This window comes from Sapajus apella, unplaced genomic scaffold (genome assembly GCF_009761245.1).
Source record: "Sapajus apella isolate SASKATOON/1434 unplaced genomic scaffold, GSC_monkey_1.0 scaffold53, whole genome shotgun sequence".
NCBI lineage: Eukaryota > Metazoa > Chordata > Mammalia > Primates > Cebidae > Sapajus > Sapajus apella.
In genome coordinates this window covers 15,170,666-15,197,032 of record NW_022436993.1, presented here as the reverse complement: position 1 = coordinate 15,197,032, position 26,367 = coordinate 15,170,666, and the positions used below count along the sequence as shown (strand labels likewise).

Below are 26,367 nucleotides of genomic sequence, written 5' to 3'. Positions count from 1 at the left end.
TGGCCTAGAGTTGTTGTAGTGCGTTTTCTTGCTGCTGATGAAGACATAGCCGAGACTGGGTAATTTATAAAGAAAAAGAGGTTTAGTGGACTCACGATTCCACATGGCTGGGGAGGCCTCACAATCATGGCGGAAGGCAAAACACACGTCTTACGTGGTGGCAGGCTAGAGAGAATGAGCACCAAGTGTACAGGGAAGCACCTTATAAAACCATCACGTCTCGTGAGACTTACTACCACGAGAACAGTATGGGGGAGACTGCCCCCATGACTCAGTCATCTCCCACTGGGCCCCTCCTATAACATGTGGGGATTATGGGAACTATAATTCAAGGTGAGATTTGGGTGGGGACACAGCCAAGCCCTATCCCCTGTCTTACTTTCTAGCAGAAAATTCTCTAAGTTGAAGAAAGGCAGTTGTGGGTTGGGCCTGGGATTCATTCCTTGAAACCACTCATAAGAGTCTTATTTGAATTATTTCATGATTATTAAACAGTAGGCCTTTTCCTGCCATTCCTACTGTATGTTAGTCTTTTTGGATACCTTTTTTTTTTTTGAGACAGAGTCTCTGTCACCCAGGCTGGAGTGCAGTGATGTGATCTTGGCTCACTGCAGCCTCCACCTCCTGGGTTCAAGCAATCCTTCTGTCTCAGCCTCCTGAGTAGCTGGGACTACAGGCACATGCCGCCATACCCGGCTAATTTTTGTACTTTTAGTAGAGAAGGGGTTTTGCCATGTTGGCCAGGCTGGTGTTGAACTCATGACCTCAGGTGATCCACCCGCCTTGGGCTCCCAAAGTGCTGGGATTACAGGTGTGAGCCACCACACCCGGCCAGATATCTGTTTTTTTTTTTTTTGTTTTTTTTTTGTTTAAGTTGATGTGACAAAAGTTGACCTCAACGACACATTTTAAATGAATGCAGTTTATTGCAGATAAATTATACCTCAATAAAGTATATGAGTTGCTGTGTGTGCCAGGTGCTGTGCTAAGGCCTTGGGAAACGCACAGGTGATAAAACATGGTTCCTGTCCTGTAGGCTTCAAAACTGAAAATGATCTGTGTATATGATGGGAAGCAGGAAATGCTGCCTGAAAATATAGCCTCTTGACATACTGAATATTTTAGGCTGAAGGAAATGGAGAAAACCACAGAAGCAGGAAGGTCACTCTCCATCCTTCTCTAACCCTTCTCCCCTAAAGTGGGCCAAAAGGTAGGTCCTAAGACCTCATTCCGGTGGGGTTCTGCCCTATTCCCAGAGGCCAAGAAGAATTGGAAAAAGCAGGCCTTGCTCAGTTTCTCCTAGTTCATTACCATTACATGAAACCCGTTCGTCCTCCAGTCATACTTCAGCCTGACTGTCCACGCAAATAGACAGTTTTTCCTGGGTGGTTTGGTCTTCATTTCTGAAGGCTCTCATGTCACATATGACTTACATTAAATGTATTTTTTTCTTTTGGAGACAGAGTCTCACTCTGTCACCCAGGCTGGAGTGCAGTGGTGTGACCTTGGCTCATTGCAGTCTCCGTCTCCGGGGTTCAAGTGATCCTCCTGCCTCAGCCTCCCAGGTAGCTGGGACTGCAGGCACATGCCACATGCCTGGCTGATTTTTGTATTTTTTATAGAGATGAGTTGTCACCATCTTGCCCAGGCTGGTCTTGACCTCCTGTATTCAAGTGATCCACCCATGTTGGCCTTCCAAAGTGCTGGGAATATAGGTGTGAGCCACTGTGCTTGGCCTTTAAATACATTTGTATGTGTTTCTTTTGTTAAAAATTCCTCACACCTGTAATCCCAGCACTTTGGGAGGCTGAGACGGGTAGATCACTGGAAGCCAGGAGTTTGAGACCAGCCTGGCCAACATGGTGAAACCCCATTTCTACTAAAAATAAATAAATAAATAAATAAATAAATAAATAAATAGAAATAATGATAATTAGCTGGGTGTGATGGTGCATGCCTGTAATCCCAGCTGCTTGGGAGGCCGAGGAACAAGAATTGCTTCAACCCAGGAGGTGGAGGTCGCAACGAGCCGAGATTGTGCTACTGCACTCCAGCCTGGGCAACAGTGTGAGACTCTGTTTCAAAAAAAAAAAAAAGTAAAAAGCCAAAGTCTTTCCCACTCCGAAGGTTAAACTTACCTTTTCTTTTTATATTCTATTCTGTACTTAGAGATGGCAACTAAAACCGCCAGATAAACTGAGAAGTGCTTGATTATAGTCAGTTTCAGTCAAATCTCTAGGACACAGAATGGATTGGGAGTTGTGTAAAATAAATTTTCTTGCACAAAAATCTGGGGGGGGAAAGGAAATAGGTACTTTATTTTTCAAGTTATGAATGAGAATCCCTTTGATGGTATAAAATGCAGCAGTGATAATTCTTCAAGTCTTATTAAAGAATTCAGATGGACCAAAACTCAGTAAAATGTAAACTGTAGGCTCGAGGATCTGGGAAGGTTCTTTCCTAGTAATTTGTTTTCCTTAAAAGTTTGTTTTCTCTTAGACATTTTATGGAAATGGGATTTTATTCTCTGAACATTTTATTTCAGATAGATTTGCAAAGCCCTTCTATACATAGTCACTGTTTTTAGTTTTTAGTAACCCCAAACCTTGAACATTCGTCTCAGCCTAAAAGACTTTCTAGACTTTCCCTGAGTCTAAAGCCTTCCTGCGGATGTGGCGCTTTAAGGTTCTGAAAGGTTTTATGTGGAGTGTTTTTTTCTTATTTCCAAAGAAGGAAAAGATCAGAAAGGAACATCTAACCATTGTTGAGCATTTTGGGAAAAGTGAAAGCCTACTTCATCTATTTTCATTTGTAAGGAGAAGCATGCGAGATGTGAATATATTTGGAAATATCCAAAATTTAACCATGACAGGAGGCAACAGTGTGATGGTAGACTTCAGGCCAAAGTCCGAAGTTTCTTTACTTTCTTTCCATTTAATCTCTTCTCATTTCTTTCACTTTTCTACTTTTGTTCTCTCACTATTTCTTTCCTTTCTAATGTTTCCCTTCAATTTTGAACAATTTTCTTTTTTTCTTTTTTTTTTTTTTTTTGAGATGGAGCCTTGCTCTTGTTGCCCAGGCTGGAGTGCGATGGCGTGATCTCAGCTCACCGCAACCTCTGCCTCCTGGGTTCAAGCGATTCTCCTGCCTCAGCCTCCTGAGTAGCTGGGATTACAGGCATACACCATCATGTCCGGCTAATTTTTGTATTTTTAGCAGTGATGGGGTTTCTCCATGTTGGTCAGGCTGGTCTCAAACTCCCGACCTCAGGTGATCTGCCTGCCTCAGCCTTCCAAAGTGCTGGGATTACAGGCGTGGCCGCTGCGCCAGGCCAATTTTGAACCATTTTCTTTATTCCTTCTACCTATGAACTCACAGCAGTAGAGAAAACACTGGCCTCTCAGAAATATATTTATACATATATCTAAGGACTCTGGAAAAACAGATTGAAAGACGTTAAGCCTCAGTAGTGAAATTGTGACTTGAATACAAAATGTTTCTGTGCAGCAAGAATTCTCAGGGTTTGTCTGTTTGTAAAATGTACTCAGTATTCATGGAACAGAAGGGTGCTCACTCTACACCAGGCACCATGGTCAACGTAGAGGGCTAACCTATGTTACCTCCATTCTGAGGATTCCTGCGATGACACAGGAGGGGACAGGAACCAGGATACAAACTTGTAGTTGCAATATAGTGTCGTTGTTACCTTCATGAAGCATGAACCGTGTGTTGTGCTCATATATTCAAGTTACAGGGAAGGGGTCCTGAGCCAGACCCCAAGAGAAGGTTCTTGGATCTCACTCAAGAAAGAATTCAGGGCGAGTTTATAGAGTAAAGTGAAAGCAAATTTCTTAGGAAAGGAATAAAAGAATGGCTACTCCATAGACAGAGCAGCCCGGGCTGCTGGTTTCTTATTTTCGTTTTTTGAGACAGAGTCTTGCTCTTTTGCCCAGGCTGGAGTGAAGTGGTGCGATCTCAGCTCACTTCAGTCTTCGCTCCCTGAGATCAAGTGATTCTCCTGCCTCAGCCTCCCAAGTAGCTGGGATTTTAGGTGCCTGCTGCAATGCCTGGCTAATTTTTGTACTTTTAGTAGAGACAGGGTTTCACCATGTTGGCCAGGATGGTCTGACCTCAGGTGTTCTATCCACTTTGGCCTCCCAAAGTGTTGGGATTACAGGCGTGAGCCACCGCACCCAGCCTGGTTTCCCATTTTTGTGGTTATTTCTTGATGATATGCTAAACAAAGGATGGATTATTCATGTTTCTCCTTTTTAGACCGTATAGGGTAACTTCCTGGCATTGCCATGGCATCTGTAAACTGTCATGGCGCTGGTGGGAGTGTAGCAGTGAGGACAGCCAGAGATCACTGTTGTCGCCATCTTGGTTTTGGTGGGTTTTGACCGGCTTCTTTACTGCAACCTGTTTCATTAGCAAGGTCTGTATGATCTGTACCTTGTGCCAACCTCCTGTCTCATCTTGTGACTTAGAATACCTTAGCTGTCCGGGAACGTAGCCCAGTAGGTCTCAACCTTATTTAACCAGCTCCTATTCAAGATGGCGTTGCTCTGGTTCACATGCCTCAAACAGTCAGGCGTAAGAACCGTCATGGAAACCTCCATTTCCTTGGCCTCTGAGACTTTGAGGAGGAGTATATGCTGATGGTGATGAAAGGAGTCAAACTCTCTAAAATATTTAAAGAGGTTTATTCTGAGCCAACTATGAGTGACCAAGGCCTTCTGGTGGCACAGCCCCAGAAGGTCCTGTGAACGTGCCCAAGGTGGTTGTGTTACAGCTTGATGTTATACATGAGGGACGGAAGTTAGAGGCCAGCGTCATTCAATACTGTATTTAAGGCATTGGATTGGTCCAGAAAGCCAGAACAACTGCAAGCTGGGGTTTCCAGGTGCATTCGGAGGTTTTCTGATTGGCAGTTGGTTGAAAGAGTTAAGTTATTATCTAAAGATGTGGAATCCACAGAAAGGAATGCCTGGGTTAAGATATGGAGTTGTAGAGACCAAGGTGTTTATTATGCAGCTGAAGCCTCCAGGTAACAGGCTTCAGAGAGATTAGATGGTAAAGGTGCCAGACTCTTAAATCTCTCCTGGGACAGGAAAAGATGTGGAAAGGGAATGGGATTCTCTCCAGAATGTAGACCTTCTCCTCAAGAGACAGCTTTGTAGGGTCGTTTCAAAATATGTCAAAGAAATATATTTTGGGGTAAAATACTTTGATTTCTTTCAGGGCCTGCTGTCATGTGATGCTGTATTACAGACAGGCTGGAATTTGGAGTCTTTTTTTTCTTTTGAGCTGGAGTTTCACTCTTGTTACTCAGGGGCTGGAGTGCAAGGGCACTATCTCAACCTCCGCTCCTGGGTTCAGGCAATTCTCCTGCCCCAGCCTCCCAAGTAGCTGGGACTACAGGCATGCGCCACCATGCCCAGCTAATTTTTTTTATTTTTAGTCGAGACAGGATTTCACCACGTTGACCAGGATGGTCTTGATCTCTTGACCTCGTGATCCACCTGCCTCGGCCTCCCAAAGTGCTGGGATTATAGGTGTGAGCCACCGCGCCCGGCCTGGAATTTGGAGTCTTGTTGCTACAAAGCATTGGTTTTCTCAGTCATAAGATTTCTGTTTTAATGTTAGTGCATGCTGGCCAGTGGTGCCTGAATTCCAAAGGGTGGAGGGTAGAATGAGGCCTGTCTGACCCTCCCTTCCCATCATGGCTGGCACTAGGTTTTCAGGTTTTCTTTGGAATCCCTTTGGCCAAGAGGAGGGTCCTCCATTCAGTCAGCTGGGGGGGCTTAGAATTCTATTTTTGGTTTTCACTGACTGAAGTTCATGTAACAGTTCTGAAATGAAACCACCTTGGAAGTTGTTTAAATGGTGCATGACTAGAATTTAGGCAGACTTAGCTTCGATTCTGCCATTTTGTTTTGGCTTCCTTTGGCATGAAGATGGGCCGCTGTCCTGTTCTCCGTTGTTCCTTGGCTGGTTTCAGTGTTAGCATGGCCCTTATGTGCTGGGCTGCAGAGTAGACAGACTTTTCTTTGGGTATTCAAAATATCACCACCAAGTACTGTTCACATGCTTTTTTAGACTGGAAAGTTTCCCAAGGCTTTTTTTTTTTCTCCCCTGACTTGCCTTTAGCCATGGTAATCGTGGCTTTTGTGCTGTCTGCAAGAACAAAAAGAAAGAAGCCTTCCCAGCCCTTTTAATGTAAAAGTCATAAACTGTGCCCAGCAACTGTAGAAAATTACAGAGCCCCTTTGGTTTGATTGTTAGTATAACTTTTAATTGTCTTCCTTATCTTTGTGCCTGACTTGTTTGCTGGGCTGAAGTTAATGTTTTGAAAGTCAGTTCAGAGGTGAACGAATCGTGAGGTCATAATAGCAGATATAGACGTGCTGTTGACGTTTTGTGAATATCAAATGCTAATTTTAGCAATAACAAATTTTGAAAAAGAATGAAAAGTTCCCAGTGAGAGAAATAAAGGTATTTTGTGTGAGAGACACCTGTTATTTGTAGATGGTACTGCTCATTTCTTTTGCAGATAGGAAATATAGGCTCTTTGCCTCAATTATTACTTCATCCTTCAGCCTGCTAGTGTTACAGGAAAGGGGTCTCAATCCAGACCCCAAGAGACCGTCTTGGGTCTCGTGCAAGAAAGTATTCAGGGTGAGTCCACAGGGTAAAGTGAAAGCAAGTTTATTAAGAAAGTAAAGGAATCATGAATGGCTGCTCCATAGACAGAGCAGCGCGGAGGGCTGCTGGTTGCCCATGTTTATGGTTCTTTCTTGATGGTGTGCTCAGCAAGGGGTGGATAATTTAGACCAGATAGGGTCACTTCTCAGCGTTGCCATGGCATCTGTAAACTGTCATGGTGCCGGGGGGAGTGCAGCAGTGAGGACGACCAGAGGTCACTCTCAGAGCCATCTTGGTTTTCGTGGGTTTTGACCGGCTTCTTTACTGCAACCTGCTTTATCAGCAAGGGCTTTGTGACCTGTATCTCCTGCTGCCCTCCTGTCTCATCCTGTGACTTAGAATGCCTTCACTGTCTGGGAATGCAGCCCAGTCGGTCCCAGCCTCATTTTACCCAGCCCCTACTCAGGAAGGAGTTGGTCTGGTTCCAGTGCCTCTGACAGTAGTATTTGAGGAAGCTCAGATGTTTTTAAAGTATGGATAGTAGCCATGATAGACATCCCTTCTCTTTTTGCAGTTGGAGACTTTGCAGCAACCTCTATGCCAGTGATTCCCAAGCCCTGTGGAGTTAGAACTCTCTGTCCTTGTGGTCTGGTTTGAGACTACCTTCCCTTCCCTGCTGTCAGATCCTATGTGCTGTGTCTTAGTTGAATGTCGACTTCCTTTGAGAATTCTTTGACCTCTCTGAGATTACATGAGGTAACTTAAATGTATTCCTGCTGGAAATGATTGGACTGAATGTAGGGAAGGGGTTTGGAACAGAACTAGGGAATGTCCCAACTGGCAACGTCCCCAATTCATCCTAAGACATTTCACTGTTTCTAGGATGACCTCTCCTTTGGTGGGATCAGTTGTTTGGATCTAAGTTTTGTGGACTGTCTCTTTCTCTCTCTCTCTCTCTCTCTCTCTTTTTTACCGAGTATATTCTTCTGCAGAATGATGTGTATCTCCTTTTAGCTTCAGAAGGTACCACTTTAAAGAAGTAATTAAGTTATAAAGATTAGTTCGAAGTCACTGTCAACACTAGAGAAGTTAGCAAAGGTACTGGAAGGCTAACTACTTTCTTTGTTTCCCATGTGACTTTTTCTGCAGAAACTCACCTAGAGTTCTTAAAGGGAATGATTGGTAACTGTCTGGCATTTCATGGTGAGAGGCCTCTGCTGGCCACTGGAGATAGTTTTTTCCTTTTTTAAAATGTTTAATTTTTAGGGCTGGGCGTGGTGGCTCATGCCTGTAATCCCAGCTCTTTGGGAAGCTGAGATGGAAGGACTGCTTGAGGCCAGGCGTTTGAGACCAGCCTGGGCTACAGAGCAACAACCTGTCTCTACGAAACATTAAAGAATTAGCTGAGTGCAGTTGTGTGCACCGGGGTCCCAGCTTCTCAAAAGGCTGAGGTGGGAGGTTTGCTTGAGCCCAAGAGGTTGGGGCTGGAGTTCGCCACGATCGTGCTGCTGCATTCCAGCCTTGGTGACAGAGTGAGATCCTTTTTGAAACAAAAATTAACTTTTAAGTAAAAAATTTTTATAGCTTGCTGTAGTCTTGAACTCTTGGGCTCAAGTGATTCTCCTGCCGCAGCCTCCTGAGTAATGGGGACGACAACTGCACCACCATGCTTGGCTAATTTATTTTTTTAACCTATTTTTATTATTATTATTTTATGAGACGGAGTTTTGCTCTTGTTGCCCAGGCTGGAGTGCAATGGCATGATCTCGGCTCACTGCAACCTCTGCCTCCCGGATTCAAGTGATTCTCTTGCCTCAGCTTTTCAAGTAGCTGGGATTACAGGCGTGCACCACCACACCTGGCTAAGCACCATGTTGGTCAGGCTGGTCTCCAATTCCTGACCTCAAGTGATCCTCCCACCCTGGCCTCCCAAAGTGTTGGAATTACAGGCATGAGCTACTGTGCCCGGCCTTTTTTTTAAAAACTTACTTTTATTTTATTGTAGAGACAGGGTGTCTTATGTTGCCCAGGCTGATCTTGAACTCCTAGCCTCAAAGGATCCTCCTGCCTCAGCCTCCCAAAGTGCTGGGATTACAGACATGGGCCACCACGCCCCACCCACAGTGTTCTCTGAAGGAGAAACTGGAGAGTATCTGCATTTCTTGCCTAGGTTTGTTTGGAGAGAGAGTCAAGCAGTACTTGAGCGATTTGAATTTTTGTTGAGAAAAACAAAGTGAAAAAAATTTTTTTGACATCAGATATGTTGTTTTGGCCTGTGGGGCAGATTTTATTTTTCTCTTTTACTTGTTTTTATCTTTTTGTACTATTTTTAAAGACAGGAATGAGAAGAAATTATCCCCAGACCGTTCTACCCAGTGAAAAGCAAGCAATGTGGCTACTGGAAGTGGGGTGTGGTCACAGGAGCAGGTCTGGCTGAGTTGTCCAAAACGCTGACTGTTGCGGTGGGCTCTGTGGTTTTGGCGGGTTTCTTCACTTCGATGTGCCCTGGTTGCTTCATCAATGCCATGGAGATAATAATGTCATCAGATGCTGTGATTTGCTGAGATCATTCTTGTAAACACTTAGAATAGTCCCTGGTACACAGCAAGCGGTTCATGATTGCTACCGTATGATCATGTTCAGATTCTATTATGTCATATTACTGTGTTATGAAAGATTCGAGTTCCTTGGTACACTGATGTTGTCTTTGAAACTCAGAACAGATGTTTCCTGGGCCAATGTTAAATGAGTATTTGGCCATTAAGATCAGAGAAGGCCAAGGCAGGCGGATCATGAGGTCAAGAGATCGAGACCACCCTGGCCAACATGGTGAAACGCTGTCTCTACTAAAAATACAAAAATTAGCTGGGTGTGGTGGCAGGCGCCTGTAATCCTAGCTACTTGGGAGGCTGAGGTGGAAGAATTGCTTGAACCCAGGAGGCGGAGGTTGCAGTGAGCTGAGATTGTACTTCTGCACTCCTGCCAGGGCGACAGAGTGAGACTCTGTCTCAAAAAACAAAGAAAAAGACACATGTATGTAAAAAAATTAGAGACATCTTGATGTTACACCCATATTAACAGTAGTGTAAATCTCTATTCCTTCACCCAAGGAAGGATGAAAGGAAGGAAGGAAGGATGAAAGGAAGGAAGGAAGGAAGGAAGGAAGGAAGAGGGCGGAGAGAGAGAAAGAAAGGAAGGAGGGAGGGAGAAAGGGAAAGAAGGAAGGAAGGAAGGAGGAGGAAGTTTCCCTATGTAATCAAAATAGCATTATCACAACTAATACAATTCATACTAATTTCTTACTATCCTCTAATATCCAGTTTATATTTCAGTTTCCCCAGTTATAGTTGGGTGTATACTGAGTTTACAGTTCCATAGTCACTTCATTTGGGGAATGAGGAGGTGGAACTAACTTGGGTTTATATAAGCATGAAAGTTTCATGTTTAATACCGTTAGGAAGTGCCGTTGTGATTTTGTTAATTTCATGTTCTTAAAGAAGGATTGACGCTTTAGGGACATGAACATGGCTCTCTTGCAAGATGAAATGGAAATGGGGAAATGATTTGGTTAATAGAATAAATAGGGGTGGGTTCGTGGTGTCTCCAGCTGGTGTTGGCTTGTAGATTGGGCAGATCACGCATTGCCAGTGGTTGGCTGACTCGTGTACTGGCCAGAGAGGAGGAGGCCGTGCCCTGGTCTGAGGCCCAGCAGGTTTTGCGTCATATATTTTATAGTCTCCATAAATGTTCCTAATGCCATTTCAAGTTACAGCGGAGACTTGGACAGCCCTTTGGCTTTAGGTTTGTTTTGTTATTTGAGACTCTGGTGTTGTCTTCAAGGAGACTAAATGCTGGGTCTATTGGGTTACCTGTCTAAGGAAACTCCCATTGTTCCAGGATAAAAGAAGAATGAAAAAGTCATGCTTTGGCTGCTTGGTGAATATCAGGTGCTGCTGGCCCCAGAGGTCATGAGCCGATGGGCATGTTCTGCTCCTCGTGCAGGCTCCCACTGTGGGAACCAGCTTTGGAGACTTCCCTCCCAAACCGGCCTGCCCTGTAAGAGGCATGGTGCTGGGTGTGTTAGGCATGGATGGGGAGCAAGGAGAACCATCCTCTCCCCCGTGAGCTCTGAACCAATTGAGAAGTAGGGCTGAGGGGCCAGGCAGATGGAGATCAAAACGTTACATTCTTTCCTGACCAAAGTTCCGTTGGAGGACTGGGCCATGTTTTAATAAAGGGCTTCCCCTCTCTCAGCCTCAGAAGCAGTCCACCTAGCCCCTGCAGGCTCCTCCCCTTGCCCAGAGGAGAGAAGTAGACTGTGGGCATCCAGCGGGTTCCCAAGAGAAAGGAGGAGAAGCAGCTGGGCTGGGACCCCTCCATCCCCTCCTGGCCAGCTAGGTAAGCCTGCTCTGCCCTGGGAGGAGGAAGAGGTTGGAGGCTCTGGGAGATTTTGCCGTGGACATCAGGAATGTGGAGTACCCGTTCCCTCTTCACTCTTACCATCTTCTTGGGACCTGGAATACCTGGGGACCCAGCGCCCTGGCCCTATCTGTGGATTTACACCCCTGGGCAGCCCTTTTCCTGTGTCTCAGCTTCATAGACTAATTTATTTAGAGGGGTGAGAGAAATGAGATCAATGCTGATAATAGTGGCACTTAATAAATATTAATTGTCTTCGTATCCGTGATATACATTTCTTTCTTTTTTTTCTTTTGGAGATGGAGTCTAGCTCTGTTGCCAGGCTGGAGTGCACCTGTGTAATCTCGGCTCACTACAAACTCCTCCTCCCAGGTTCAAGGGATTTCCTGCCTCAGCCTCCTGAGTAGCTGGGATTACAGGCACATGCTACCACGCCTAGCTAATTTTTGTATTTTCAGTAGAGATGGATCCTGACCTTGTGATCCGTCTGCCTTGGCCTCCCAAAGTGCTGGGATTATAGGCGTAAGCTGCCATACCTGGCCAAATTTTCTTCCTTTTTAAGGCCGCATACTATTCCATTGTATGGCTAGACCATGTTTTGCTTACCCCTTCATCTGTCCATGGACTCTTGGAGTAACCTCTTGGTGGTTGTGAGTCAGGCTGCTGTGAACATCGGTGTGTGAGTATGTGTGCACTACATTTTTAAAAGCAAACTCTGTTGAAATATAATACATAAAACATACTTCTGACTTATATGGACTTTGCTGATAACTGCTGGTTATCTAAAACCCCTCAAGTTTGAAATGTAACAACTACGATACATTTTATCATGGAGCCTTGCCTGTTTTGTTCTGAGTTGTTAACTTTTGTGGTCAATCCTGTGAGATCCAGCTCACTACGTCAGCCTGTCAAGATCTTTTAGAATTCTGAGTTTGGTTTAATTTTGGGTTGTCCACAAAATTAATTATGATATGATGATCATGTCCCCCCCTCCCTACAAGTCATAAAATGCTGAAGAGGAAGGGGCCTGCAGCAGATCTCTGTAGGGGCTGTGGGAACCCTCCCCCTGGTTGGGTCTTGCTGTGAAGTTGCTTACGGGTCCAGTTTTTCTCGCTTCTAGCCCCTTCGTTCATTTCATTTACAAGGAATTCATAAGGAAATTTCTCACCATGTTATGTGGATTGCAGGTTGCCATTTTTTTTTAATTTAATTTTTTTTAGAGACAAGGTCTTGCTTTGTCTCCCGGGTGAAGAGTGCCATGGCATAGTCATGGCTCAATGCAGCCTCAAATTCCTGGGCTCAAGGGAGCCTCCTGCCTCAGCCTCCTGAGTAGCTGGGACTATAGGTGTGCGCCACCATGCCTGGCTAATTTTTAAATTATTTGTGGAGATGGAGTCTCGCTGTGTTGCCCAGGCTGGTCTTGAACTCCTGGACTCAAGTGATCCTCCCGCCGCAGCCTCCAAAAGTGCTGGGATGACAGGTGTGAGCCACTGTGCCTGCCCTGGGTTGCCATTCATCTAATAATCTGCAAACCTGTTGAGAACCCAACTAAGCCAGATTGACTGTACATGCTCAGGTTTTTTAGTAGGTAAAATTTTAGGTGAATGATGGTCAGCTGTTCTACAGTCTTATTGCCAGGTTATAACGCAAGCAAGTTTCAGACCAAATCCACGTAAGACCCCTCATTCAGGAAGTGTGCGAGCAGGCCGGCCGGCCGAGTGCCGTCTGTGTGGTGTTTCTGTCATCAGGAGTCCCCGCTCTGTGCCTTCCTACGTGCTCTGTCTGCCACATTGTATGAAGGCTTCCCTTGAGACAGATTTTCCGGTATTCCAAAACCAGGATTCTCTTATCCTATGAGAAGCGCCAGGCAGCCAGAAATTTCCCAAACCAACAGCTGGAACTTTTTTAGGAATCTGGCCTCAGGATAGAGGGTCTTGCTCTGTCCCTGAGGCTGGAGTGTAGTGGCGTGACCAGGGCTCACTGCAGCCTTGACCTCCCGGGCTCCAGTGAGCCTCCTGCCTTGCTTGAGTAGCTGGGACTGCAGATGTGTGCCACCACACTCGGCTACCTTTTGTGGTTTTTGGTAGAGACAGGATTTTGCCATGCTGCCCAGGCTGGTGTCCAACTACTGAGGTCAAGCAATTTGCCCACTTTGGCCTCCCCAGGTGTTGGGATTACAGACGTGAGCCACTGTGTCTAGCCTGGTAATCACTGTTCTGACTGTTGTCACCTTAGCTTAGTTTTGCCTGCTGCTTTTTTTTTTTTTTTTTTTGAGGTGGAGTCTCTGTCTCCAGGGTGGAGTGTGGTGGTATGATCTTGGCTTACTGCAACCTCTGTCTCCTGGGTTCAGGCAATTCTCCTGCCTCAGCTGAGACTACAGGCATGCGCCACCACGCCCAGCTAATTTTTGTGTTTTTAGTAGAGACAGCGTTCCACCGTATTGGCCAGGCTGGTCTCGATTTCCTGACCTCGGGATCCGCCTGCCTGGGCCTCCCAAAGTGCTGGGATTACAGGCATGAGCTAACGCACCTGGCCTTTGCCTGCTTTTTAATTCCACGTAAGAATGGAATTGCACTTATGTTTTATGAGATTGGTTCCTGTTGTTGCATGTACAAGTTGTTCATTTTTTCCCCATTGCTCTGTAATATTTTATCATATAAAGTTTAGGTCCCTTTTTATAGTTGGTGGACATTTGGTTGTTTCCAGTTTGGACCAGTACGAAGAAAACAGCTGAAAAATTCTTGTCCATGTCTTTTGTGGATGGAGTATGAGTTATTGATTAGGGCAACTGACCGTCCTTAGAATTGACGTTTACAGTAACTACCTCATGGAGACTATCACGCTGCCCGTGCCAAATGATTTTAAAGTAAATTGATGATGTTATACAAAACCATATTACACAAAGGAGTGAATTTAGTCTCGTATGGCTTGTATTTAGCCAGTCTGTGCCAGTATGAAAGCAGATCATTGCTTTGGTGCACCCCGCCTATAATAAATGTTCTAAGTCAGAAGGTCAATTTCCTGAAATCTGAGACTCTCATGTGAAACCATATTGTTTCCTCATGCCTTCTCCAGAAGCTAGGGTGGGAAAGAACCCTTTATCACTTCTGTAGATAGACATCATTTTCTAATTATAGATTCTCACTGTGAAAAAGTCATGAATTACTAAAAACTCTGGGAATATAAACTAGGTTTGGGGATCCCATGAATTGGAATGAATAAAGTTTTAAAAGATTCATTTATGTTTTCTTTCCATGTCATTCTGTGTATTGTGATGAGAAAAATATTTGCTGCTGATTTAGAATTCCTGAATGTTCTTATAAAAATTTAATTCCACCCATAGTAACTAGGCTTCCAAGTCTTTTTGAGAGAGGCTGTTTTCTTCCAGTAGGTTGATAGAGGGAAAACCTATTAGCTTAAGAAAATTGTTGGATACAAGTTTAATAGGGAAGGTGAACTCAGACCACCACTGGGGGGTGCCGAATTGATTTAAATTTTGAAAGAACTTGTGTTTTATGAAAGTAAAGAAATAGATCAACAGTCCCCATGATAAGAATGGAAAAGATTCTTGGGACCTGTACTACACACATACATTTAAAGTATCACCCAGCCTGGGCAACATGGTGAGGGCCTGTCTCTACAAAAATCAAAATCTTAGCCAGGCATGGCGGTGTGTGCCTGTGGTCCCAGGTTGAGTTGGGAGGATCGCTTGAACCCAGGAGGTCAAGGCTGCAGTGAGCTATGATTGAACCACTGCACTCCAGCCTGGGCGACAGAGTGAGACGCTGTCTCAGAAAAAAAATAAAAATAAAAAATAAAATATCACTGCTTCTTTGTAGCACTTAACAGTATTTTTGAACAAGCCAACAGGAGGGGAATCTGGTGCCGTGAAATAATGTTACGGATACATTTACCCTTTGACCCAGCAGTCCTGTTTCTGGGAATCTTTACTGCAGATACACCCACACATGTGATGAAATGACATTTGCTCACAATTATAATTGAAGCTTTTTAACGCCAGAGTGCTGGAAGCCGCCAAGTGCCCATCAGTCAATAAGGGACTGGTTAAAGGGATGATGGTGTGTATCTGCAGTGGAACACTATGCAGCTGTTAAAGAGAATGCTACAAATCTCTGTTCTGGCCATGCGTGTAATCCCGACACTGTGGGAAGCCAAGGCAGGCAGATCACTTGAAGTCAGGAGTTTGAGACCAGCCTGACCAACACGGTGAAACCCTGTCTATGCTAATAATGCAAAAATTGGCTGGGAATGGTGGTGTACGCCTGTAATCCCGGCTACTTGGAAGGCTGGCGCAGGAGAATCTCTTGAACCTAGAGGGTGGAGGTTACAGTGAGCTGAGATTGAGCCACTGCAGTCCAGCCTGGTGACAGAGCAAGATTACGTCTAAAAAAAAAAAAATCTGTGTTTTGATTTGGGAAGATTTCCAGGTACATTGCCAAGTACAAAAGCCACAGTGGAGAACAGTGCATGGATTATGCTGCCCTTTGTATAAGAAAGAGGGGAAAAGGAAAATATATATGTGAATTTACTTATGTTTGCACTATAACACTAGAAGGATGAACAAGTTATAATAAAATGCTCTTCTGTCTGAGGCCCAGGAAACGGGAGTGATTGGGAATAGGTGTAGGAATGCCTCCTTTGCATGGGTCTTTTGATGTATTGTGTTGACCTTTGAATCATGCAGAAAAGGAAATCAGCAACCAGCGAAAGCCAATTGGCCAGGGAATGCCTTTGACTTTGAACGAGACCCAGAGCAGGTGGTGGAGAGTGAAGGTGGTTGACTGCATTTCTTTACTCAGAAGCAAAGTCAGTGTATTCATTCATTCATTCATTCATTCAGTCATCAGCAAATGCGTACTGAGCCTCTTCCATGCACCATCTGCTATCTCAGATGCCGAGCTTAGAGCAGTGGAAGCATTAAGGTCCAAGCTTTCCTGGAGCTGGCTTCTTGAGGAGGCAAACACATCACATGACAAACAGATGCTTAGTGAGAAAGAGAAGGCTCATGCGGCAGGACCGAAAGAGGAAGGTGGAAGGAGTCCAAGCTGAGGCCAGAGGGGATGTTCACTGCTGATCCTATTTGTTCATGATGCATTTGCAAACAGTGCTTTTAAATTTCATTTTTAAAGGCAGGGTCTTGCGCCATCACCCAGGCTGGAGTGCGGTAGCATGATCATAGCTCACTGCAGCCTCTACCTCCTGGTCTCAAGTGATCCTCCTACCTCAGCCTCCTAAGTAGCTAGAACTGAAGGCATGTGCTGCCAGGCCAATGAATTTCGTTGTTATAATTAATATTTGTAGAAATGGGGTTTCACTGTGTTGCCCTGGCTGGTCTCTTGAACTCCTGGGCTCAAGTGATCCTCCTGCCTTGGCCTACTAAAGTGTCGGGATTACAGGTGTGAGCCGCTGCACCTAGCCCTGTGAACAATATTTGCATAGAGGATGATAAAGTGGTGTAAAATCTTACATTTAATCTTTTGCTACAGCAGTAAGGATTACATTTTATTATCGTATCATTATTGCTTCAGGTAAGTTTCTTTTCTTTTTCTTTTTTTTTTGAGACCGATTTTCACTCTGTTTCCCAGGCTGGAGTGCAGTGGTGTGAGCTTGGCTCACTGCAACCTCTGCCTCCTGATTCTCCTGCCTCAACCTCCTGAGTAGCTGGGAGTACAGGCATGTGCCACCACGCCCAGATAATTTTTGTGTCTTTAATAGAGACAGGGTTTTGCCATGTTGGCCAGGCTGGTCTCGAACTCCCGACCTCAGGTGATCCACCTGCCTCGGCCTTCCAAAATGCTAGGATTACAGGCATGAGCCACGGAGCCTGGCCAGGATTACATTTTATCATAATATCATTATCACTTCTGATAAGTTTCAAATTAAAAAAAAAAAACCCACATTATGGCAGGTGACTTTACCCCAGTCCACTGCTACGTTGGTGGAAAACTAGAATTTAGTTGAATAAATAAAATGTGCTTTTGACCATCAGAGTTTGCTTTCACAGCGGTTAAGTTATTCTGGGGCTAATGTTACCTATGTGATTTGTGACTATAACCATAGATTATTAGGTGATGAGACATTACTGTGACAAGTCTATTTTTTTTTCTATTCAGGGAGTAGTTTTTAAAAAAAATCCTCATTCCTGTTATATATTAGCTACAGAAAATTGAAAAAACCCCACGCATACACTCAGATAAATCACATAGCTCTCACATTCCGTATTTCTTCGTGACAGTCCTTGTCTGAGAATCCCAGGATGGTAGCTCCAGGTAGATAATGTGGATGTTTGAAACATACTTCTCTTGCGTTTATTTATTTATATTTTCTCTTCCTGCTCTTTTTATTGGCAGAATTCTCTGTAATGGTTTCTGAATTCGATGAAAGATAAATGTGGTTGTTTAAAAAAGTTTTTATGATGAAATGATTCGTTTGCAAGAGAGATTTTTCTCTGTCTCTTCGGGTTCAATTAAATGTGGATGAAACCTGAGAAATAATGAGTAACATAGATCAAAGCCGTGGGGAAAGGCGATGTTACTGCTTCCAGCATCTCTAGGTTTGCAACAGCAAGAGTTAAGTTTTGCTCAGAGAACGAAGGAAAAATAACACAGACTGGGCAGCCAGATTTGTGAGTCTGGGCTTTTCCTGACAACCAGTGCAGACTCCAGCTCCATCTGACATGGAACCAGCGTATTCACAAGCATTACTAGATCTGTGATCTAGTTACAAAAACACCAGAAATCAGATTTGTTTTCAGGACAAAAAAAATGCAGCCTCATACAGATCTTTATTTCCTAATCATGATAAACTCCACTCTACGGTGTATTAAGGAAATGCTCCAGGCGTCATAGACATCCCTGTCAATCTAGGAAATGCACAAAAAGGGGATAATGGAAACTTGTTGTTGCATTTTCTATTTCTCTACTCTTTTTTATTTTAGTTTTTAAAGAGATGGGGTCTCACTTTCTTGTCCAGTCTGGAGTGCACTGGTGTGATAGTTTCTCCCTGCTGCTTTGAACTCCTGGGCTCAAGCGATCCTCCTGCCTCAACCTCCTGAGTAACTGGGACTATAGGTGTGCACTGCCATGCCCAGTTTATTTTATTTTATTTTTAATTTTTGTAGAGATGGGGTCTTACTATGTTGCCCAGGCTTGTCTTCAACTCCTGGCTTTAAGTAATCCTCCTACTCAGACTCCCAAAGTGCTGGGATTACAGGCATGAGCCACCACTCCTGGCCTCCCAATTCTTTTTATTTTTTGAGATTGCACTGTTGCCCGGCTGGTGTGTGTGCAGTGGTGTGATCTCGGCTCGCTGCAACCTCTGCCTCCTGGGTTCAAGCGATTCTCCTGCCTCAGCCTCCTAAGTAGCTGGGATTACAGGTGCCTGCCACCACACCGGCCTAATTTTTTGTATTTTTATTAGAGATGGGGTTTCAAAGGTTGGGCTCTGTTTGAGGACCAGCTGATTTAGAACTTTGTCAGATCTGTCTTCCTAGAATCTCAGGGGGCTTGGAAGGAAGTGATCTTTTGTTTCCTAGTAGATAAGGAAAAAGGTAGGTAGCGACTGCACAAGGACCTCCACTCTGCCTTCTCGATTCACCTTACAGGAAGCTTGGGCAGTATCTCTGGGGCTGGTGATGGGAGTTGCTGCAGCCAGCCCGTGAGGACGGGACCGTTCACATCCACCATTGCTGGTGAGACAACCCTACCAGGGCAGGTTCGATTTGCCGTAAGCGGGTGTACTCAAGGATGTAGAAAGGGTCCTGGCCACCCGGAAATTGGCTGAAGGGAAATTGGGTGAGAGCCGTCTGATCCTTAAACGCTTTTTACTATTTGGGGTAGTAGTTTAAAGAAGAGATGCTTTCAAAGTAAGAATACCCAAAAGTAGTGCAGCGGTGGTGGAAGTGTTTCACAGTTATTTTTAGGTGTTCTTCTATGATGCTAGCCAAGGTGTCTCTTAGAGTAGATGCCTTGAGTGGAGACCGGATTGTTTTACCACTTCTCTTTGGAGGAGGAAGTTTGTTGCTCATCACAGAAACCAAACACTGCTTTTCCTGGGAACTGTTCCCTGTTCTCTGAAACAATGAACACTCTTTTCTCAGATCCATTTCACCAGAATATTCCATCTTCTTCCATCTTATACCAAGACCCTTATCTCCCTTGGGACTCAATTAAAGAGAATGAGTTTATGTTCCCAAGAGTTTTGATGTTCTGTCAAAGTCCAGATTCTCTTAATTTCATGAAGAATTCATGTATTTTTCATTACTAAATGGATAATTTGATTTTCTGGCCTATTAAGTTTTTTTTTTTTTTAAATAAATGGTTATGGCCAGGCGCGGTCGCTTGCGCCTGCAATCCCAGCACTTTGGGAAGCTGAGGTGGGCAGATCACCTGAGGTTGGGAGTTTGAGACCAGCCTGACCAACATGGAGAAACGCCGTCTCTATTAAAAATACAAAAATTAGCCAGGCCTGGTGGTGCATGCCTATAATCCCAGCTACTTGGGAGGCTCTATCAGGAGAATCACTTGAACCCGAGAGGTGGAGGTTGCAGTGAGCCGAGATTGTGCCATTGCACTCCAGCCTGGACAACAAGAGCGAAAGTCCGTCTCAAAGAAAAAAAAATGGTTATAAGCATTGGATCATATTTGTGAAAGTCTCAAGACCGTCTAACAGAATTGGTGTAAAATATGACAGTAACAAGAACAACGACAATAAAGAGAGCTGATATTTATATGTTGCTTTTGTGTAGTATTCATTAGTAAACATGGGAACGGTCAAAGTTCAGATGTGACGTGCCTACTGGGCTGATATGAGTTGTGGAGCTCTCATTCCCTTTTTTGTTTAGAGATGGGGTCTTGCTCTGTTGCCCAGCCTGGAGTGCAGCGGCATGGCCATAGCTCACTGCAGCCTCGACATCCTGGGCTCAAGCAGTCTCTCCCTCAGCTCCCGCTCTGAGTAGCTGAGACTACAGGCATGCACCAGTGCGCCCAGCTTGAGCTCTTATTTCTAACCTGTGAAGGTAATGGAGTCCTCTGGAGTGAAGCAGTGCTGGTGACAGTAGCTCACACGGCAGAGCTGAGCAGCATAGACAGAGAGCACTCTAACTGGGCTGGAAGAAGAAGTGAACATATGCCAGAGAATGAACATCTTTTGTCAAAATTCTGTTGTGTAACCAGCAGCTGGCATTCATGTCTAGAATCCAAGACCAGTAACAGCAAACTTATTTCCTGTTTGGTTTAGAGAATGAAAATACGCTCTAATGGCATGATTTTGGCTCACCGCAACCTCTGCCTCCCAGATTCAAGCACTTTTCCTGCTTCAGCCTCCTGAGTAGCTGGGATTATAGGCACACACCACCACAACTAGCTAATTTTTGAATTTTTAGTTGAGACAGGGTTTCACTGGGTTGGCCAGGCTGGTTTTGAACTCCTGACCTCAAGTGATTCATCCACCTAAGCCTCCCAAAGTGTTGGGATTACAGGTGTGAGCCACCACACCTGACCAGCTCTAAGAGTTTAAAAAAATGTATAAATAAATATAGGTTGCTGCTTATCAGTATTTTAGTTGTTAGTAAATTTGGTGGTTTGTTTATAATGGAACAATTTACCTTTTTAAGTAAACACGAATTCGTAATCTGCCAGCACATCTGTGTCTGTATCAGCCAGTTTTCTCACCTCTGAGATGACTGCTGTTTTGTTTTCACTACCAAGTTCTTGGTGCTGTTTTCTCATCTAGCGAAGGTGAGTTGAAGGGGCTGATATACATCACCCCCTGATGTGGCTAGGCTTTGTGTCCCCACCCAAATCTCATCTTGAATTATCATCCCTGTAAATCCCCATTATCCCCATTTATCAAGGGAGAGACCACGTGTAGGTGATTGAATCATGGGTGGCGGTTTTCCCCGTGCTGTTCCTGTGATAGTGAGTTCCCGGAAGATCTGATGGTTTTATAAATATATGGTAGTGCCTCCTGCCTTCCCTCTCCTGCCTGCCACCTTGTGAAGAAGGAACTTGCTTCCACTTCCGCCATGATTGTAAGTTTCCCGAGGTCTCCCCAGCTGTGCTGAACTATGAGTCAATTAAACCTCTTTCCTTTATAAAATCACCCAGCCTGAGGCAGTTCTTTATAGCAGTATGAAAGTGGACTAATATAGCCCCACTTAGCTGGGGTCTGAAAACCTAGTTAAAATATATATCAAAACAGTAAATAAAAGTCACTGGTTGTTTGTCCCCTGTTTTTCTTGTGTTTGTTGAATGACCAGGCAAGAAATTAAGTGGGACTCTCTGTGCAGACACCTAGCAGAGGGCTCGGCAGGTGGGCGTTCCATCAATTGGTATTTCCCATCTCCTTCAGCAGCACTTTTCAGATTACCACAGAGCTCCCAAGTGCAGAGAGTAGTCAATAAATGAACCCGGACACCTGCAGAACTATTGCAGACTCACATTGAGCAAGGCTGATGCTCTCAGAAAGTGTACCATTTGATCTTATGGCTTTACCTAAGTCCCCCCGCCATGTGTACAGTAATTTGAGAAGTTTAGTGTTAGTGGCTGTTGTCAGACAAGGCAGAAAAGTCTGGTCAAGTTCATCCCAAATGTATTTTGTTTATTTCATATTCTTTATATTTGAGCACTTATAAACCATTCACATGTTAATTCTCTGAAGCAAAACGTGACATTCAACAGCACACACTTTCCTCACATGTTCTGGTTATTGGGCAAGGAATAAGCAGTCCTAAATTCTGTTATGCCTTTCCAGTGTTGAAGTCTGATGAGAATGGTGGGTGAGAGCTTGGATTTGTCCATCACCCATAAAGCAGGCAGAGTTTGTGCATTTCAGTTATGTGCAGAGGTTTAATGGTAGATTTCTAATTAAAGGATAAGATAGTGAGGCAGCATTTTTTTTTTTTGCCGACTTAGATAAGAGAAAATAAAATTCCTGTTCTTCTGGGTGTTTCTATCTCAGCCATTAATTATAGATAATCACCAATTACCCCTGAATTCAGTGAGTTTGGCATATAATTAAAATTATCTGATAATTCAAAAATTCCACTTTAGTTGTTAATACTTATTATTGATCTAATCTTTTTTTTAAAAATTTTAGTTTATTTTTTGAGATGGAGTCTCACTCTCTAGCTCACGCTGAAGTGCACTGGTGCGATCTCGGCTCACTGCAACCTCCGCCTCTGAGGTTCAAGTGATTTTCCTGCCTCAGCCTCCCGAGTAGCTGAGATTACAGGTGCCCACCACTATGCCCAGCTAATTTTTGTATTTTTAGTAGAAATAGAGTTTCATCATGTTGGCCAGCTTGGTCTTGAACTCCTGACCTCAAGTGATCTTCCTGCCTTGACCTCCCAAGTCGCTGGGATTATAAGCATCAGCCACTGCACCCAGCTGAGTCAATCTTATTTTTAAAAAGCATCAGGGAGGGAATGTTTTGAGCACCCACCTTGTGTTTTATCCAGATTGTTGCATTTAACCATCCCTTTGGTCCTGCCATGTGGTATCACTCCACATTACATATGAAGAGACAGAGGTTCTGGGAGGCTGAATGCACAGTCATCTATTGAGCATGAGCTAAGTTGCTACTTTACCCGACTCAAGACTTACACTCTCTCTTTTTCTTTAAATTGCTGCCTGCTCACTGGTAAAAGCAGATAGGAGGAGACCAGAAAAAAATTGAAATGATCTTAAGTCATCAATTTCTGAGTAACCAGGAACTGATAAATATTTGAGAGAGTTACCTTCAGTTTCTTTATTTAGAAAATGAGGTCATGGCGGGGTGCAGTGGCTGATGCTTATAATCCCAGCGACTTGGGAGGTCAAGGCAGGAAGATCACTTGAGGTCAGGAGTTTGAGACCAGCCTGGGCAATATAGTGAGATGTCTCTAAAAAAATTTTTTTTTTCATTTAGCTGGGAGTGGTGGCACATGCCTATACTCCTGGCTACTTGGGATGCTAAGGCAGGAGAATTGCTTGAGACCAGGAGTTGGAGGCATCAGTGAACTATGATTATGCCACTGCAATCCAGCCTGAGTGACAGAGCAAGGCCCTATCTCTAATTTTTTTTTTTTTAAAGGTCAGTAGGCTTTCCTATGGGGAGGTATTATTTGTAAGTAACAGATGAGACAATGCATTAAAATCCTTTGATTAGTGCAATCAGCAATAAATATGCCAAGGAAGATGGTCCCCCTCAGGCCTCTGACCTGGGGAAGGATCTGTGCCTGGGAAATACGTCTCGGGAGCCAAGGAAGATGGTCCCCCTCAGGCCTCTGACCTTGGGAAGGATCTGTGCCTGGGAAATACGTCTCGGGAGCATTTTTTATGGGAAGGTCATGGTGGTAGCCTACACAGGACTTTTTACATGAGTTGAGAGCAACATCTGGTCCAGACAGATGACAGCTGCAGAATGAAGCAGGATGTTTGGGGATTGTCGTGGCTGGGGCACATTTGCTTGTTTAAAATCTCTGGAACTTTCTGGCCAAAAGGTGTTTAGGGTTTTGACAACTCATTTTGAAGCAAACCGACCACCTCATGAGGTTGCCCTCCAACTCACGTTGAAATTTCGCCTCTCTCAGCCCCCTGAGAAACTTGTCATCCATATGTGGCCCGCAGAAGGAATGGACAGATGCCGTCATGTGGAATGTGTAATAAATATTGTGACTCGGTGACTGGGTGTCCACTCTATGTTTTCCCTTTTTTTTTTTTTTTTGACATGGTGTCTCACTATGTTGCCCAGGTTGGATTGCAGTGGTGTGATCTTGGCTCACTGCAGCCTTCACCTGGGAACCAGCAGCATCCCAAGTGATTCTCCTGCCTCAGCCCCTGAGTAGCTGGGATTACAGGTGGCCACCACGACGCCTGGCTAATTCTTGTATTTTTAGTAGAGATGGGGTTTTGCCATGTTGGCCAGGCTGGTCTTGAACTCCTGACCTCAAGTGATCCACCACCTCAGCCTCCCAAAGTGCTGGGATTACAAGCGTGAACCACTTTACCTGGCTACTCTCATGTTTTCTTGAGTGCTGGGACCTGGGTAACTGATGAATTGTGATTGGAGCCACATCCTAACCTAAATAGAGCAGTTACCTAATGGATTTTCAAATGCATTGAATGTCAAAATCTTTTCACCTCTGATTAAAAAAAATGAAATGGTCAGTTATGCCAGATCTACCTAGAATAGGTGACGTTTTTCTCATCAACACCCCTTTTATGAGAGTGTTAGCAGAGATACACTTCATAATGCTTGCTGTAGTGTGTCGTAGGGATGTCATATGTGTTTGTTGAATAAATGGACTGCAGAAGTGGCTGCAAAACCCACGCTCGCTTTGTATAACCATTTGTAGGCAGGATGATCTCTTGATTGGTCCTTGGTCACATGAGGTTTATAACGTATGTTCTTTAGGTTTTTTAAATGGAATTTTTTATTGGCATAATTGTAGATTTCTGAAGTTGTCAGGAATAATAGAGAGATCCTGTGTACCCTTTATCCAGTTTCCCCCAATGGTAACATCTTGTAAGTTTCCAGTACAATATCACAACCAGGATATTGAAATTGATGCAGTTTGTGTCATTCATATGTGCCACCAATTTTATGCAAATATGCTTCTTAATTTTTATGTTTTGAGGCAGAATCTCACTCTCTGTCACCCAGGCTAGAGGGCAATGGTGCCATCATGGTGCACTACAGCCTTGACTTCCTGGGCTCAAGTGATCCTCCTGCCTCAGCTTCCCAAAGTGCTGGCACTACAGGTGTGAGCCACTGAGCCCGGCCTCAAATACGGTTTTTAAAAGCAATTTTAAAGTGGTGGTGTGACTGGAGAAAATAAAAGCCATGTTGTGGGCCTCCAGGTCAGAGGTGGAACCAGAACTTTCTGGACATTCGTTGGGATGCTGCTGGTTCCCAGCGGCAGAGAAGAGGTGCGTTTGGAATGACTGGGGACATCCCTCGTAGTCGGGGAGAGGTTGTCCTGGAGTGACGTGGTGTAGACAGTAGTCAAAAGACTCTTTCACAGCCCCAAACAGGGAGCCCTGCCTGTGTTCTCTGGGGAGGGGCTCACCCTCTGGTGGGGGCCCTTTATGCCTATACCCCCCATGACCCCTCCAGCCCATGTGATGGGCAGAGGTGAAGTAGTTTAGGCTTGCCAGGGGCTCTAAGTCTGATCTGCACCCAAATCCCTGACTACACCCTCCCCCTTCAGAACCAGAATTTCCAGAAGGTTTCAGAAGAATTAGCCTCTGTCTTTGTCGTCATCTCCTTTCATGGGGTTGTTTTTCTTACTGGATTCTGGCAAGCAAATAATTAGGTCTTGGAGGGCTGGGCGGCTGGGGAGGGGTGCTTCTTTTTATTCATTATTTAGCAGCCTCTTTCGGGTCCCAAATCTCATCTGCCCTCAGCAGTGCACACAGTGTCCTGCCCGGGCAAGGTGGGGGATTCACACGGATAGAAATCAAGTGAACGGCTCCATGGGGAGAGATTCTGAGGGAAAGGAAACCTGCAGCTCCCGGATAAAGAGGAAATGGGGCGAGGAGAGGACGGGGCGGTGTGCGCAGGGCAAGGAGCCTGTTGTATTCTGGGACTCTTGAAGTCCATGCCTGCTGAGCTGAAAGGGTCTCCTCTGAATGAGAACACGGCCTTGTTTCTATTTAGGGAGAGAAAAGCCACCCAGCATTTCTGTAGTCTTGAATTAGAGCCAGAATTCTAGGTTAGAAGGTAGAGGTTCCCCCACCCTCCCGTTCTCATATGGAGTTAGAAAATGTCTGGATTTCAGCCCATACAAGGAACTCATGCAATTAATCCTTTCTCCCAAGTGAGGCCTTCCCTTGGAGGTGTGCAGGTGGCAATATATTTATGGCTTCCACTTGGGTATAACCAAGAAAGGGGACATTTGCATCATATTCTCTTTCTGGGTTTGCCAGGCTCCGCCACAGCCATGGCAGATAAACAACTCACCTTCCCCAGGAATTACTAATTCATAAACACATAAGTATACAGCGACAGCTTATGATGTGGAACCCTGAGAACTGATTTCTAGGAAAAGCTAATATCATAAAAAGCGTTTGCAAATGTGTTTGTAGTATATTATTATTTCATAAGGTTTTCAGAATCCAGTTTTAAAATGTGCACCTTCTCGAGAAAATAGCGTTATGTTTTGCTTGGAGAACAATTTAGTGAAAATGACCCTTTCAAAGGATTTGGTAAATGCATGTGTTAAATTCTTTTTAGTCATTGTATATAATCAGGTCTTTCAGAACTTTTTTTTTGAGACAGAGTCTCGCTCCGTTGTCCAGG

General features: G+C 44.5%; 1 protein-coding gene and 1 pseudogene across 4 annotated transcripts in view; both read left to right on the top strand.

Moving 5' to 3' along the window:
• The window catches only part of CAMK1D (calcium/calmodulin dependent protein kinase ID), a 462,154-nt gene that overhangs the window by 86,257 nt on the left and 349,530 nt on the right, over window positions 1-26,367 (top strand). The window lies entirely within an intron of this gene.
• LOC116527284 lies at window positions 14,573-14,721 on the top strand (annotated as a pseudogene).